Source organism: Oryzias latipes, chromosome 23 (genome assembly GCF_002234675.1).
Source record: "Oryzias latipes chromosome 23, ASM223467v1".
NCBI lineage: Eukaryota > Metazoa > Chordata > Actinopteri > Beloniformes > Adrianichthyidae > Oryzias > Oryzias latipes.
In genome coordinates this window covers 19423077-19439642 of record NC_019881.2, presented here as the reverse complement: position 1 = coordinate 19439642, position 16566 = coordinate 19423077, and the positions used below count along the sequence as shown (strand labels likewise).

Below are 16566 nucleotides of genomic sequence, written 5' to 3'. Positions count from 1 at the left end.
ATTTTGTTGACTTTGCTCTGCATTTTACAAGCGGTGCTGCATAACAGGTAAATGTCGTCAATTTGAGATCGATCCTTGTTGCTCCTCCGCCTTTTTCTCCTACTTGCCTTTGTTCGGGTAAAGGCAACACAAGCATCACTTGAAACTTAAAAGTGAATTACCACATCCTCTTATTTTTGTCACTCCACAACAGTCACAAACAACAAACCATCGACTGCACTGCAATCAATCTCTTTGTGACAGAATGGGCCCGTGGAGGTGACCCCCAGGAAGCAGCAAGGCAAGTCAGCTCCCAAAACAAACAAAAAAAATAAAGCTGTACAGTTAAACAGAACACCAGTTCAGAAGTGATCGACGTGCTGCCCCCCATCAAGAGACCATCGTATTAAACAGCATATTGATTCTACATTTAAAAGACAAGTTCACCAGCTGGATCAGATTACACGAGCCACTGCCCCCCTAAGCCTCTGAAAATCACCAAATCCTCCCCCCAAAAAAACAAAACAGAAGCCAAGGAACAGTACAGGAGTCAGAAAAGCATCATCATGACCCCAAATCAGCAAAATGAGAGAGTGAATCCAAATTCAGCTAAAGAATCTGGGTCACATTAAGGAAATATTCTGCCTGTTTTTTTTTAACAGAATCAGGGAAATAGTTTTGCAACACTGCCTTCGAGACAGCACAACAAACTCAGAGTCTAAGAAGAACATCAAAGGACGGTTGGTGAAGCAGCTCAATGGAAGCCCACTATCTCTGCAGGAAATTTAAAAAGGATTTTGCTTCAACAATTGTGGGTTATGGAGGGGGAAAAATGTGTTATTTGTTCTTTGTATTTTTTTAAAAATACAGCCTTAAATGTCAGTGAACACAACTGTTTCTTTAACCATCTTTTCATGCACCAAACACAAGGACTCAAAGATTGATTGAGAAAGAGATAAAGTGGAGTTGGAAAGTGGATGGAAAAGAAATAGACAACCAGTTTCTGTGCATTAACCGTAAAGTCTTCAAGACCCACATTAATCTAAACAGTTTATTTTAACATGTTGATCTTTCTGATGATGGACATATATTAAGAAAATTAAAATTAAAATTGCATTTCTGAGAATTTCTTTATTCAAATTTTAGTGAGTCAGGAGCAGACGAAAAAAATGAGTTTTGAAAAAAAGCATATTTGCTGGGCGGACCACGAGCTCCCTACTCCACTCTATTCTGATGCGTCCACTTATAGACGTCTAGGTCCATGTACAACTTTGTTTTCCTTGTCTGAGCTGGAATCTGGCTAAAAATTGTACTGGACAGCTGGTTAGATCCAATATTGCTCACCATTTTTGTTTCACCTGTAATGTTAGGCTGGGGGTGTAAGGGGCTGTAAGCTAGCGGGAGAGTGTGTAAACAGAGAGCTCGCAGCAACAAGGAAAAAGCTCCAACGGTCCAAAATTACAGGTTTTTTGATTTTGGCTAAAAACGGGAAAATCATAATTAAAAGACCACTGGGAGCACTTTGGAAATTTATCAAAAGATGATCGGAGAGCGTCTTTTATTGAATTTAGAACTTTTTGCCTTTTTTCTGTACACAGGACAACATTTAACGAACACATTTGTAATATAAAATGTCAGTTATTTGCTGATGATTCTCAGGTGTACATCTGGGAAGAGTCTGCATTTCTTTTGAGATTACCTCATTCATGTTAACAATCAACTGCGGGGGGGGGGGGGGGGGGGGATTCAGGAAAACATAGGCAGCCTATCTGAATGGAATTCTTAATTTTTTAATTAGTTTCTCTCTGCTTCAGTGGTCTAGAAAACGTTTTTGATCTAAGGTACAAGACCTTGATTTAGCGTCAAATTAAAATGCAACACGCAAAAGAAAAAATAAAATCTATGTTCACTAATGTGGAACCAGAACCAATTAAGAGATTAACAGGTTTTCAGGGAAGTGACTCAGCTTTTAACTGCTCAGCATTTTGGTCACAGAGAAAATACACGCGTGTCAAATATCTGGTAATAACCTAAAACTTTTACCAGATTTTTGTTTTTCACACTTAAAGTCAACTTTTCATCCAACTTTTGCTTATATGGTATGAAAATCAGCTAACTAACCAGTAGTATAATTAATCACAAACCACTTTCTACATCTAATTTCATCAATTGCATTTTTTTTTACAGCTTCAACATTAGGCTATGGAAGACTTGTAGTATGACCATGTTTACATGACATTTTATGTTGTGTTAAGAACCTGCATCATGCACAGCCCATAATAGATACTGTAACCCATCTTTGGAGTTGAGGAAAAAAAAGTGGAATTTGACTCTCCAATTTGCACTGCCTTTAGAAAAACAACATCAATGAAAAGAGTGGAACTGGCAACACTACATCTGCCATTTTTACACCAAAGACTGTCTAAAATTCTCTGCTGGGGCGGCCTCCTTTGTAGTAATAGCTGCTGACAGTGATGTCTTTTTGTATTCACCATTAGAAATTCCGCCTCAAAAACAAGGAGAGCGCTGCTGCTTTAGTCGGGCATTGGGGTTCGGGCTCCTTTATAACAATGTTTTCCATTCAGATCCAAGTGTAGAGGGAAAACAGAAAACAAAAGAACAAGGCTGTGGACCTTTAATGGACCTGGATGCTGTCGGGTTTACAGCGGCTCCTGGTGCGGTTTCTCTACTGGAGTGGAATGATGTAATCTGAAGATATCGATTGAAGTTGCTTATCATCTGTGAGTTGTTTTAGAGGTGCTGCTGGACTCAGCTGAGAAGAATGTTTTTGTGTGGTAGTTTGATGCACTGACATTGACGTTTCCCCCCCCATCACACACAATCAGCCCGTTCTCTTTAGAACCGTCATGACCTTTTGAACTGTTAGTCTAAAAGCAGTTGTGTGTTCAAAAGCCAATGAAAATAGACCATCATCCAGAGTGATGGGCTTGGAAAAGTATTATCAAAACAACACCCCCCCCCACACACACACACACACCTCAAGTGCTTCATGAATTTAACAATAAGCAATAAAAACCTTGTCAAGTGAAAGAGTCCAACTATCAGAATATGTTTTATGTGGTGTTCCACAGGAATGTTTGGTTGTATAGTTTTGCTGTCAGCTTACGGCAAAAACAGATGTGTCTGAAAAAACTAAAGGGTGCTGTCAAACTGGGTGGGACCTGGGTGGGCCAAACTTTATTAATTTCAAACATGATTGAAATTAATAAAGTTTGGCCTCAATTACAAAAGGGGTTTATTCAGACATACCTTTGGTTTGTCTGAAGATTAATAACCCCTCTTGTTAAAGTAAAATATGTCCAACACAAGAGGACCTCAGCTCTCATATGTCTGCCTAGCTGTTGGACAGGACAAGTAAAAAAAAAAAAAAACTGGGTGGGACCTGCTGGAACGCCATCTGTCAGGTTTGTTGTCCGAGAGAAAAAACTGTAGAAAGGTTGTGAACCATGTTCCGTGGGTTTTTAAGAAGCAGCTAATTGGAGAGCAAATTAATTATTACATCTATTTGTAAAATTAGGAACGGAGCAAATATTTCTCAGTTTGCATTAACATAAATCATAATGAAACACTTTAGTCACCCATGTGTGACTGCTGGGAAAAGTAATGGCTACCTAGGGAATTCCGAAATTAGTCACCTCAGCAAAAAAGCAAGAGCTTTATTTAACACCCTTTATTTTTATAAAATACAAAACAATTGAGACATGATGTCCACAAGTGCTTTGTCTATTATTATTTACCCTAAATATAGTATATACAGGGATGTCATATTCGGCAGACAAATGGCACTGGTCTCACACTCTTCTAAAAAATTCAAACTAGTTTGAAACAACAACTTAGTCAACTCAAAATGAGGTTTATAAGTGATTTTGCAATATTTTCACCTTAAAGAGGTTATTAAAGAGGTTATTTTAATCATAGTTTCATAGTAAAAGCTGCGGTGACCTTGCTAATGTGCTTACTGTACAAAAGTCTGCTTTCCTTTCAGAGACCATCCTGAGAAACAAACTGATCCAAATAGAGACACTTCTGGTTTCAACTACACGATATATCAAAGTTTATTACTTTCACTATAACATTTAACATCACTACTGTTCTCTTTTGCAGGTTCATTCAAAACAGCCACCATGACTTCAGCGTTCAGCTAAATATACAACAGTACATCATGCATAGGGGTGGGTACGGTTTGGATTTTATCCAGTGCCGGTGCCAAACTGGTATTTTTGAAACAGTTCCAGTCCCCGAGTTTGCTGACAGGTTAACAACATTTGCGTCAGACAAAGCAGCATTACAGGGTGAGAGCGCTTGAATGTCTCCAGCTTCCTTTATTTCAGTCTTTCAAATAAATTGCATCACTCATCGCCATGATGTTGGTCTTATTTTGAAGCGTAGTACACGTCACTCTCATCTATCAGGTCGCTAAATTAGAAACTTTTGCTCGCTTCGCATTTTGAGTGAAGCTCCGCCCACTCTTACGGCCTCACGAATTCTTATGTGAGCTCGTCCACAATCACTGGATAAGAAACATGATTAGCTAGAATTGTGCAGCAAAACTGAATAGAATACAAGTGACTGACATGTCTCAAAGGAAGCAATAAACCGTATTTTTATATGGTACAGGCAAAACCCTTGACTTCAGTAGAGATACCAACTTGCCATAGAATCTAGTCATGCGCTTGGTAAAAACATGAAGAGATCATACATGAAGTCAATCTTTTTTTAGGGTCTAGCTTTACTTGGTGATAATGAACCATTATGCTATCGGTGTTGACAGTTGGGCGTCCATACAGCAGCGAACAAATCCTTCGCACCACAAATGACAGATGTGGCCTCAGATGAGGAGCTTTCATCCCGTTTGAATCTTCATGATTGAGGCTGGTTTTTATTTCATTAGTCTAAAGACCTTTGCTTCATTAAATACCATTGAAATGCAATCATAAACCTATTCGAGCTTACCAAGGGCCCTGGTAAGATGCCTCTTCATTTTTTGCTTAACAAGGGGAAACGCACTACAGAGTGAACACTGGCAATCCCTCCATGAGACCAGATTCTTCAACATGAAATGTTTTCCTTATTTCTACATTAATATTTTTGGAAAACTAAAGGAAGACATAACCAGCTACAATGGGATACATTCACAGTACACTTTAGCAGCCAGACATTCTGAACTAATAGACATCTCAGACAAAGAGGACAAGAATCTGACCAAAAGAAATGAGGAGTTGTGTGAAGCTCTGGTACTTTAGCCTCCACATTTGATAAACAGAAGAATGCACTGATTTAGTTTTAATTGAAATGCTTGTTGTTAATGGCAGCTTTAAACAGCTTGTTTTCCAATACACAATGCATAACTAATCCACATTTTAAGTGGCAGCCTCTTAATTAGAGACTTTTTAAACAAAATAAACGCAAAGGAAATCCATCATTATCAGAATCTCAAATCACCAAACCCTACAGCTGCTGCAAACTCATCTCATGTCATTTGCATATGCAATTAGTGAAACTTCAATAAGCGGATTTGATTGACGGTACCAAGTGATTTTTTTCTTTTCTTTTTTTGGTTAGCCTTAGTTTAAATAATTTATAGTCGCTGTCATTGATTTGGTGGTTGAAGCTTTCGGTTTCTAAAGCCATGTAAAGACATAGATAAAGGGTCAAACTGCTTGACCTCCACATCCCCTCAAATGTGTCCAAAAACAGAAAAGGCTGTGCTGATTCTTTACCCACTCTGACATTTTATTAGATCTTTCAATTGTTTGGCAAATTATTCATTTCTTCACCTTTTCAGATTTTGTTATCATTTCTGACAAATACAAAGCCGAGCGGCAGGTTTGATAAAAATCTCATCTCAAGAGGCAGAAAAATGAAGTGTTCTATTTTTGCCTCGTCTCCCACCCCCCTTCATTGGTGCCACTCGGCTCAAGGTTGTTCAATCAGAGGTCAATATCAACAGCAAAAAAGGGTTAAACATTTATGTTCTGTGCCGAATTGCTCAACATTCAGAGGGGACACGAGGGTACGACTGTGTTTCATTATAAATTCAAAGCTAATGCATTCCCAGGGAAAGCAGGATGTCAAGGTAATGAGTTAATTTAGAAGATAAGGACGGCAAATGTAATCTGAAATTTTACTGGTAGCAAAATGGCTCCTTGAGGTTTAAGCCAGGCCCATTAAACAGAGGGGGAAAGTTAGTTATTATCACGACTGTCTAAGATCAGGGTTCTCCACAGCACCGTAAATAAGGATAATCATCCTCTCAAAATAGAGCGAGTTTACCCGGAGGATCCCTTGTAAAGATTCTATTGAGCCCTCTGGTACTAGCAGCAAAATGAAGTTGTTTCAACATCTTCAGCTTAAGCAGCAAGGAGCAGGAGTCCCACTGCTTAAGAACCAATCGTCCCTGCCGCTATCGCGAATACCAGACTAGGTGTTACCACAGAATTATACCAAATTTAAAGGAGAAGCCTGGTTGTGGTATCAAAGGAGATTCAACAAGCCTCCTGGTGCTGTGATAATGAATGTTTTTTGTTTAACTGGAGGGGATATGCTATCCCCGCAGGAATCTACCAAGTGAGCAATCAGAACGGATCTCCATGTTTTCATTATCTTTCATGATAGACAAAAAAGTTAGACAGGTTCATACGCGGGGAATAAATGGGAAGCAAAACAAGAAGACAAGGCGCTGACTCATAGTTGTGTTCCAAGTTTAATGCTGCGTTTACACCAATGTAGTCTGAAAAATAGCCGCTTTCAGATGTACTTCCTGTCTTTGTAACCCAGTTTGACAACTTTCTGTACCGCATTGGTCAGGGGAGGATAAAATAAAATTAAGAATAAAATTAGAGGAACTTTTTAGAATTATCTCCATAAAAACAAGAAAATCATCATTAAGTTCAGGAGAAAAAACAGCAACTATCAGCTTTTTCTCCGCTTTGGTTTTGGATTTCAACCCCTGATCCCGTCATAAACACGTCACGGGCTAAAGTACAACCTCGGATCGTGTCTCTACATTGACAGTATTGAAACTGATGAGCGTGTGAAAAGCAGGAAAGCTTTTTTCTTCTGCTAGTTTAGTCTTTTTTTGCACCTGCTGACCATAGCTGGTGAAACATTCCTTGAGTTGAAGTTCAGCAAAAATCTCAAAGATAGCTTAATGGATTGCAGAGGATGATGCCGTCCACGTGCACGTGTCAGCTACAGTACAGTCCTAACGGCTGAGGGAGAGTATGAGGGAGGCGGCTGGCATGACAACCTACAGAAGGCAGGAGACGTGGTTGCCATGACAACCAACAAGGATGTTTGCATCAGAGGGAAATCTCAGCAATCCACAGCACAGGGCGAACATTCCACTCAACTAACGGTAATGGAGAGAATCGTCAGGGGCCACAAATAAGACGTGGGAGGGTGCGGTGAACAGTAGGGCATGCCTTCCCCCCCCCCATCGCTTGGTGTTCCCCCTCAATTTACTGCCAGCAAGCCTGAACCACAACGCATTGCAGAAGGGATGGTAGGGGGTTTGTTCTAATAAGGGAAACTGAGAGTCTCTGGTCTGACAGCTAATGACATCTCTTGTTTCGCCGTATTAAAGAGAAAAATGAAATCATCTTCACAGTAGGGTCACTTGACAATATTAAGACTGTAATGCTTATTATGCGCCTGTGCATTTACGCCATTTATTCCAGCCACAGTGAATTTAACGAGCATGCAGTGACCTTGATTGGTGGAGGGGGAAGAAAAACAGCAATGTGGCTCATCCGAACAGGCAGCTCCCCTTAAATGTGTACTCGTAAATTTAAGGAGAAAATGGAGAAGGCAGTCATTTCTACACCTGTGCCAAATTTTCATCCACATTGTGGTATCAAGGTTAGAGACACCGAGACACCTTTCAGATTTCCCAAGGTCGTTTAGGTTGTGGAGAGAACTGCACAGAGTGAAACTGATTTTAATTATTCGCTTGCTGTATTGTCTCATAAGGCTGTTTTCTGCAAACCCTTGTCTGTCTTGTGGTTTTATGACCAACTCTTCCTTCAAGGGCGCCCAGGAGCAGCAAGGTAACCGAAGCAGAGCCGGGAGGAAACTTGCTTGGATACAGATTGATATGCTTACCGTGGCCCAACTGACATCTTCTGAAAGAAGCTGCAGAAATGTGAGCTGTAAAAACACAATTACGCTTTTCTGCCTCAGGCAGAGCTCAGTCTGTATTGATGTTGACTTGTTAAAGTACCTTATTACCCAGTCCATGCTGCTTTCTGATGCACAAATCTTTTTTTTCTTGTTTTGGTACATGGGTGTGTGAGGGATTACAATACCAGCTGGTATTTGCTTGCTACCAATTTTATAAATTAATAAATAATTGTATGTAATAATTGTAAACACAAGTCATTTGTAGTCTGTCAGGAATGCTCTTCATACGGAGTGGCTAAATCAGCAAAGTGAAATGTCTCTAATCAAATAATCTCACACCAAAATAATACTAATAATAATAAAAACAAGAAAAACACATTTTTGTTAGATCTACACAGTGTCTGGTAAACACAAACTCTGCCTCCTCTATTTTTTTTTTCATTGAGTTCTTGATGCTTTAGGAGGCATCAAGGGATGTCCCCCAACATCTAAAGGGACGAGTGTTCATGATCATTTCAGGAAAAGATATCAAGTAAAAAGGAACCTCAAGCTGTCTGATCACACTCATAATACCCAGAACAACTGCCCCAGGGCAGCTTTTTTAATACTGCATGGGCTTCAGGAATAATTAATCTACTTCTCTACTGAGTTAAGGAGATTTTTTTTAGGTGGGACAAGAAGCACACAGAGAGCAAGCAGATGCCCTTAACAGCCCCACACACCCCAATGGTATTTATCTCAAATAACTTCCTCACAAAAACCTTCAGGCAATGACAGGAGAAATGCTATAGCTAGGTGATGCCTTTTACCATCGCTGTGTGCGAGTCAGGATATTAAAAAGTTGTAGGAGGGCAGAAGCAATTTCCTCTTAAAGGGGATTTTAAAATTACAGTTCTCAAACTGACAGCAAGTCTTAGTCTAAAATCATTTTTTATTTTTACCTGTCACAATAAAAACACCCCTACCTTCACCATGCAGCACTCAGATAACAAAGTACATTTGTCAGTAAAAAAAAACTATATACATATATTTTCTAAAAGGCTATAAATTTACAGACAAAAATGTGAAGGAAATGCTTGGAATATGATTACACTTCATCCAATTAAAGCCAAATTTCTCGCTACAATGAAGTTCAGAGGTAAGGAAGTAGAAATAAAAATGTAATTTTTATTTAGTACTTGTACATTTTTTACCTGCTGTATTAGTCAGTAAAAAACCCATTCTGATGAAAATCCTGTTTTGGGGTTTTTAACATGCTCTTTTGGCATTTTTCTAAAGAAGGACGTGTATTAATAAAATGTAGCTCAAATGTGCATTTCTGACGTTTTTCATTCAAATTGTTGTGAATCAGGAGCAGAAGTAAAAATGCAGTTTAAAAAAAAACTTGTATTTTTGACGTAGAAAATACTCTGGGTGTACCACAACTTCTCTGCATTCTGATGTATCAACTTGGAGACGACTAAATTTGTGTTCGTCTTCGTTTTCCTCGCCCGTGCTGGTATCTGGCTACAATGTTGCTCTACATTTTTGTTGCACCAGTATTGTTAGATAGGGGGTGTGAGGACCTCTGTGCATTGCAGAGGGGAAGTCGGGTGGGGTTGCTCCACACAAACTGTCTCAACCACAACTCACAGGCAAATTTCTAATGAACTACTGCCGCTCTGCAGAAACTATGTCCTAGAAACTAACAGATTTTTTTTAATGTTTTTTTTGGTCTAAAGACGGCCTAATCATAATTAAAACTTCCCTTTGAGAATGGATCAAAAGATGATCAGAATGGGTCTTTAAAGTTGCAGGCTTTAAAAAAGCCTCAACAGTCACATGCTGCAACAAAACTCATGTTTTGCCTTAAAATCAAACAAAACCAATTGAGGATTTGGGTTTTTAAAAAAAGGTCATTCACGGTTCGTGAAATTTAGCAGCATTATTGTCTGTCAAAGACGTAGCTTCATGAAGTGGCCATCCCCAGAATGAGGGGATTTGAGGCTCTTGCAAATTGCAGCTTTCTTTTTTTTGCCTCTGAAGTCAATGTTGAAGGCTGCCCTGATACTAATGAGCCCCTTTTTAGGCTAACAAATGTTTATTCAGAGGAAAATTATTCATTTGTAAATCCAAGTTCTGTGTCTCCGCTCTCAGGATGTCTCATTGGCGGCGATAATTCTCTAGTCTTATCTTGCTGGTCTGTTCTGGGTTCTACATAGTCAGAGACAGAGCTTAACATAATCAGCCAATCAGTGACAGGCCTTTAGGAAAATGTTTACACTGGTTTGGCAAAGCGTTAAAATTCCGAGAAGAATTCTTAGCACACTTCTCCAGGGTTTCTGCATTAGTAGAGCATCTCTGCTTTGAGGGAACGGCTGTAAACAAGAACCACGAGGAAACATGTGTTGCCTTTTCTTTTTTTATATGTAACAATTTTCAGGATGACGTAAAAAACAACTTTCATTATTAAATATATAAATTATTTACATTTAGATTAGTTGAAGCGCTGTGATGAACAAATGCGGGGAGAAATTTGTCTACCAAAACATCAAAATGAAAAAAGAAAGCTTTTTTTGCACAGAAAAACGTTCCTTAGAAAACTCAATCCCGACTAACAATCCCATCATTCCCATGTGTAAGCCACCTCCATGAAGGCAAGTTATGAACAGATTTACATAGAAGCAGAATGTTTTGTTTTACAGAAAAACGAGATGGTGCATTTATATTGGTGAGCATGAGCTGGAGGCCATTCTTATCAAATTAAATTGTGGAAAATGATCTTGCCATACCATCATAATTGAAAATCTTTAAAAGAATTTAAAGATCATTGCATGAACTTCCTTTGGCAACCTCCTAACCCTGCAGGTTAAATCTTTTAAAGTTAATGGTAAAGAATGTTGGTTTTATTGTAGGGTTACCTAAACTGAGTTTTTCAGCAATAAACAAACTCCTTTCTACAAATGAAAGACCATCTTTTACGGGTTGGATGGGACTTGTTTACCTTTGTCACTGATTGATTCTTTTCTTTGATTATTGATTTCTTTCATCCATGATGTAGCAGGATTTCCTGCAGCATGAGACAGACCTGTAAAAATTTGAGTGAGTGTGACATCATCCATAAAAAATGGCTTACTTCTGGCTCTAACCAAATTAGGTCAATTCACTCGCCTTTTTTTTTTTTTTTTTGCTTTTCTATGGTAACTACCACTGAGTTATATTGTGGAAGAAGCTACGCTAACCTGTTATCATTGTCCAAAAAAGGTAAACAGGTCTGTAAAAGGTTTGTAAACAATGAGACACAGCTTAGCAGACAATCAATGACACCTCATTTCAAACTTTTCAATTAAAAAATGTCATATAGGAAATACGATGTATGTACAATGTTGATAAATGGTTGGGATTTTACTTAAATCTACACACAGACCATCATTTACACAAACAGACTCCTTGATCCGCGTTTCAAAACAGGTTGCTGCGAAGCCCACATCGCCACAGCAGGTGGCCAGTCCCAAACAGGGTGACAAGACGCAGTCAGAGCGAACTGAGAACAGTGCAACCCAATCTGAAGTCGTGCCGCCTCGGGGGCCCCTCGGACGGGAAAGAGGGTGTTGTGAATACTTCAGTCCATGGCCCCGGCACAGGGAGGTCCGGGCGCATTCATTGTAAAAGCACGCCAGTCCTTGTCGAGCCGGAGTCGGTTCGTAAATGCACAGCTGCAGGGGATATGCACCTGGCGGCCTTCGCTTGCTACTACCGAGGGAATTCTGGTTACTTTCTTTCCTCCGCTTAGTAATATGCGTCCATTGAGTGGGTCATCCTCCAAAAAACAAACAAAGATCGGTGGTCCTGCCAGAAATCGTAGAAATTGTGCCAAGTCTAATGCTACCATTGCCTTTGAATAGACTACAATATCAGCCTAAACGTTCACTGTTGAAAGTGAACTCACTCAGATTTTCCTAAAATGTTTTCTATAAGTTCTCCTTTATTAGTAATAATTTACATATCTACAATCATTTCCAGCTCTATTTGTGCAATTGTATGACACCAGTGAGCTAGCATTTCGAATGCATCTTATCTTTTGAATGTCTTGCACCACAGAAAAAATATCATTGAAAAAATGAGGATTATCAAGAACATGTTAAAAAGATAAGGTAGCAGAGCATAAACGGTTATTCTGACGAACAGAATAAAGCAAAAGCTGTTCATTTCTCTATAGAAGTCTATGGGATTTTGGCTTCTTGGAGCCAGCGGGTACTTCCTGTTGGGAATGCTGGGAGGGAGGGGCCACGCAGCTAAGTTCTTGTATACAGTCAATGTTTACAGGAGAAATCTCCACCAAAGGATTTCTTCCCCAAAACTTGGTTGATTAACTGTTTTTTTATTTTTTTATTCAAATTTATTTTCTCTAGAGATTATTTAATCCTTACAAAATCAAAATGCCGTGTTCCATTTAAAATGAAGGGAATGTGTATAAAACCAAATGTTTTTTCTTTTAATGAAGGTCTATCATTTTTAATAATCTTATTCATCCCAGATCATTTATGATCAGTTAGTAAGATCTTAGAATTCAAACTGGAAAAAGTCTTCGTTTTTAACAGTCCTGCGTTCCAGCAGCATTGAAACAGTAATGTAGTTGGACTGCAGTGGGATTAATAATCAATATGTAGCAATGAATACTACAATAATTTCACAAGGCTCTATGGCATGAAACTACAGTGTAAAACGGTTGGCAATAACCTCCATTAGCAGGAATTCTTATTGATGTCTAACGGCGTTAGGATGATGTTGAGTTGTATTTAATCTTAGCAGAAACACAACACAACAATGCTTACAGGCACTCAGTTAAAAATGAAAACCACTGACTGATTTTCTCCAAAATCTTCTCGTTTTCTATTATTCTCTCTAGGAGACCTTGGTCTTGTGGTGCTGATCTCTCAAAATCTTTTCTCCTCTCCTCCATCATCTGATAAATGTACGAGATGTTGGCTTAAAAGCAACCAAGCCTGGCAGATGCACTTTTATCTTGATGGCCTTTGCCTTACAGGAAAAGTTCATTCGCAATAACTCATCAGAGACAAAAGGTTGGTATTGCTCAAACATCAGACTGGTGACTCTGGGGCTGTGTGTTCATTAATAGCTCTTTAACAAGGCTGATAAAACATCACGACACCTTGAGCGACAGCTGAGTAGCCACTTGATTTGAGTCAAAGCCACAACCGTCACCACCCTGTTATACATATGCATGGTGTAATTTGAAGTATCAAAAAGTCTCAACATAGCATACATAAACCTCAGCCCGTCTGGTTCGGTTAAAGCCCCTGAAATGAAACATATGCAGAAACTCCCAGAGAGTGTGTAAATCTAAGTTCCACCTTGGGAAATTAGCAGGGCGAACATTTAGATTGGGGTGGGGGAGGCACAAAGTGCTGCCTGGCACTTTTTCCTCACCGTCACCTGGTAACAGTCTGACACATGGGAGCTTCCTAGTTAATGTCTTCCAAGCAGCAGGCTATACGGCAACATTTAAGCAACCCCATCCCCCCAAATCGTTTTTTTCTTTCCTTCTCTTCTCTTTTTGCATTGGTGGAACCTGCCTCTTGAGATATTGGGTAACCTGGGAGTAGGAGGTGATAGGCCATCTGTTTTTTAGCAATCTGTCAGTGGACACACACATCAGTCACCATGGATTTGTTTGACGTGTTTGCATAGAGTCTGAAGCCGGCCGTTTTCGAGCGCCCTGCGCGGTAACCAATCGACACTCCATCAGTAAACCTGTGGGAGGTGATAAGCCTTTTTTACAGCCAGGGGGGGTTCCCCTAACAACCACAGCAAAGATATTTGGTAACCTATGAAACTGAAGTGGTTTTTCCAACAACATCTGCTCACTGAGCCGACTAACATCAATAGAAATTACAGATCAATTTTAGTCCGAAATGAGGTTTAAAATTGCAGATTAGATTACTGTGACCAGGTAGAGAGAAGCAAAATTACATGAAAGAGAAAAGTCACTTTTTATATCGTTACTAAAACACTGGCCGTTTTTTTATAAAAATAAATAAACCAAAAACAAGTAAAGGATAGAAGAGAGTGAAGGAAAAAGAAGGAACCGAGCCTCTGTCTTATCTGACGGAGTGAAGTGAACAAATTGAGGGATTAGCTTCTATAGGATGAAAGCCGCTGCCCCTTTTTCCATCTCTGTTCCCCTCCCTTCATCTTTCCATCTGTCCGCACATCCACATTGCAATCTCCCCTTTTTAAAAACAGACGTGTTTCTATATGTAGCAGCCGTGCTGGTGACAGCCACGCTCCACCCTATCCCTAACACAAATTTCCAGCACGCGCACACAAATGAAATAAATAAATCCTAACAATGCACATAAAGGCGCCGCAAAAACCAGCCTCAAAAATGGTGTTAGGAGTAGGGGTTAGGAGTTGGAGCAAAGTCTACTTCCTGTCTGACTCTCTAAACATCAACCAACCTGATTACTTCACCTAGACAAAGACATCACCCGTCGTGCACCAACAATCCAGGTTTGTTTGCAACTTCTGGGGTAAAAAACAATACTCTTACCCGGCAATAGCAGCACACCTTCAGCTCCAAATCTGCTTGCCCTGACGGGAAGGCTGGCTCATATGGAGTGTTGAAGAGTGTGTGTTTGTATGGTTGGTGTGTGTGATGCTGGGAGGGAAAGAGAGAAAGATGGAGCGAGAGCTGCTGGGGAAAGTGAGAGGTGGAGCTTAGCACCGGGAAGAAAAGGAAGGCTGGATGATAACTGTCTGCTGTCTATATAGCCAGTCTTGTGGGAGCTGTGTTGGAAGGCGCTAGATTATCTTCTGTTCAAACAGACGATGGATGCACCTCGTGCTAGACTTGGAGGCAAGAGGGGGGAAAAAACCTGGTGATGGAGAGGGGAAGGTGGGGGATGTGTGGGAGAGACGAGGGAGACTGAGCTGTTTAAGCCAGCATCGTCACGCAGCAGTTCCTAGGAATCCCTCCAGTGAGAGGGGCTCTGCATCACTGAGTCCTTGGCTGTGATTGGCTGGGTAATGGGGAGACGCCAAGAGTGGTGGGCAATACTGTGTAACCTAGGAGGACCCTTTCAACATATATTTACAAGCTTTGTCTATCTTTCTCTTTTGGGTCCACATCACAGTCACACGAGTGATTGAGAGGACGGATCTGTTTGTCCGTGACGAGCAAGTCCTGACCTACCCTTGCTCACAAGCAAACAACACACAAATGCAGTTACATGGACACATCTCCGGGAATTTCTTAGAGGAAGTCCATTTCACCAAGATAATAATTTTTAAAAAAAAGCCTGCCAGGAAAAAACTAACAGTTTTTTTTGGGCATTAATTCTATGTAAAGTGATGCTTAAGGACCTACTCCAATCAAAGTTGTGTTTTTGTTGTTCTTGAAGCTTTTTTTGGATTAAGGACATATATTAAGAAAATTAAGCTCAAAATTAGGTTTCTTTATTCAAATCGCTGTGAATCAGGAGCAGATGAAAAAAGAAAGGCTGTTTGAAGAAGAATATATTTGTGATGTAGAAAATACACTAGGCGAGCTCCCTGTTTGTAACGAGAAGGGGAAGGGGGATGGGTGGCTCCGCACCAATGGTCCCGCCCAACCGCACATAAAACTATGTCCTAGAAAACATTTTTTTTAGTATGGCTAAAAATTGTATAATCATGATAAAAAATAAAACAAAAACACTTAAAATAGATCAAATGATGACCGGAGTGGGTCTTTAAGAGGTCTACAAACATTATTAAGCTTTTAGAAGCATTTAAAATGTGTATGTGTTGAAGTAACCTCCAGTTGATCTGTTTTTCCTTCATGATTCCAACATTTGTAGGCTATGTTCAAAGCGCTATACTGTCCCAAGGTGTGAAAGTGAGTATGATAGATTATCAGTCTTCATACAAAGCCCCATGACACAATAGAGAGCCTCTGCAGTTTATCAGCTGACATACAACTCAGACACAGCGTTAGCCTGCGAGAAAGTCAATAAGGATAAAGGATGAGTGGAAGGGCAAAAGTATCTGTTAAAGCGCACACTAGTATTGTGAAAACATAGTTTTGAAAGTAAGAAAAATGATAGACTCCTTTAAATTAAACTATGCTTATCCAGCTTTGATTGAAACAGCCAAAAAACGATATTGCTGCCATTCCTATCTGAGTTGCATTGCATGTGTTCACGTTCAGGTCTGTTTACATGAAAGCGTAACGGCACCTGCCAGAATTACCACACAGAATGGTAATCAGAATAATCAGAAAACTGTTTTTTCACATGTCAACATGGATCTGTACAAACACTGTAAAACCTATAGAATCTTTAAAGTCCACATTATTTACCAAAGTAACTTAATCTTGCATTTTAAAACTGTGTAAAATTACCTAAAGAATAGCCACTCATTACTCCCTCACCCCTAAAGGACTATAACTAGTGCTAACTAGTG

The 16566-nt window shown here is 39.8% G+C and overlaps 1 protein-coding gene across 3 annotated transcripts in view; it reads right to left on the bottom strand.

Moving 5' to 3' along the window:
• The window catches only part of syt1 (synaptotagmin 1), a 199017-nt gene extending 184010 nt beyond the window's left edge, over positions 1-15007 (bottom strand). The window contains exon 1 of one of the 3 annotated variants that reach the window (XM_011491264.3): positions 14675-15007. The gene's annotated coding sequence lies outside the window, so the exon portion shown is untranslated. The remainder of the gene's footprint in view (positions 1-14674) is intronic. The other 2 variants (XM_011491262.3, XM_020714230.1) reach the window with 2 other exon arrangements.
• Between the last annotated feature and the right edge of the window lie 1559 nt (positions 15008-16566).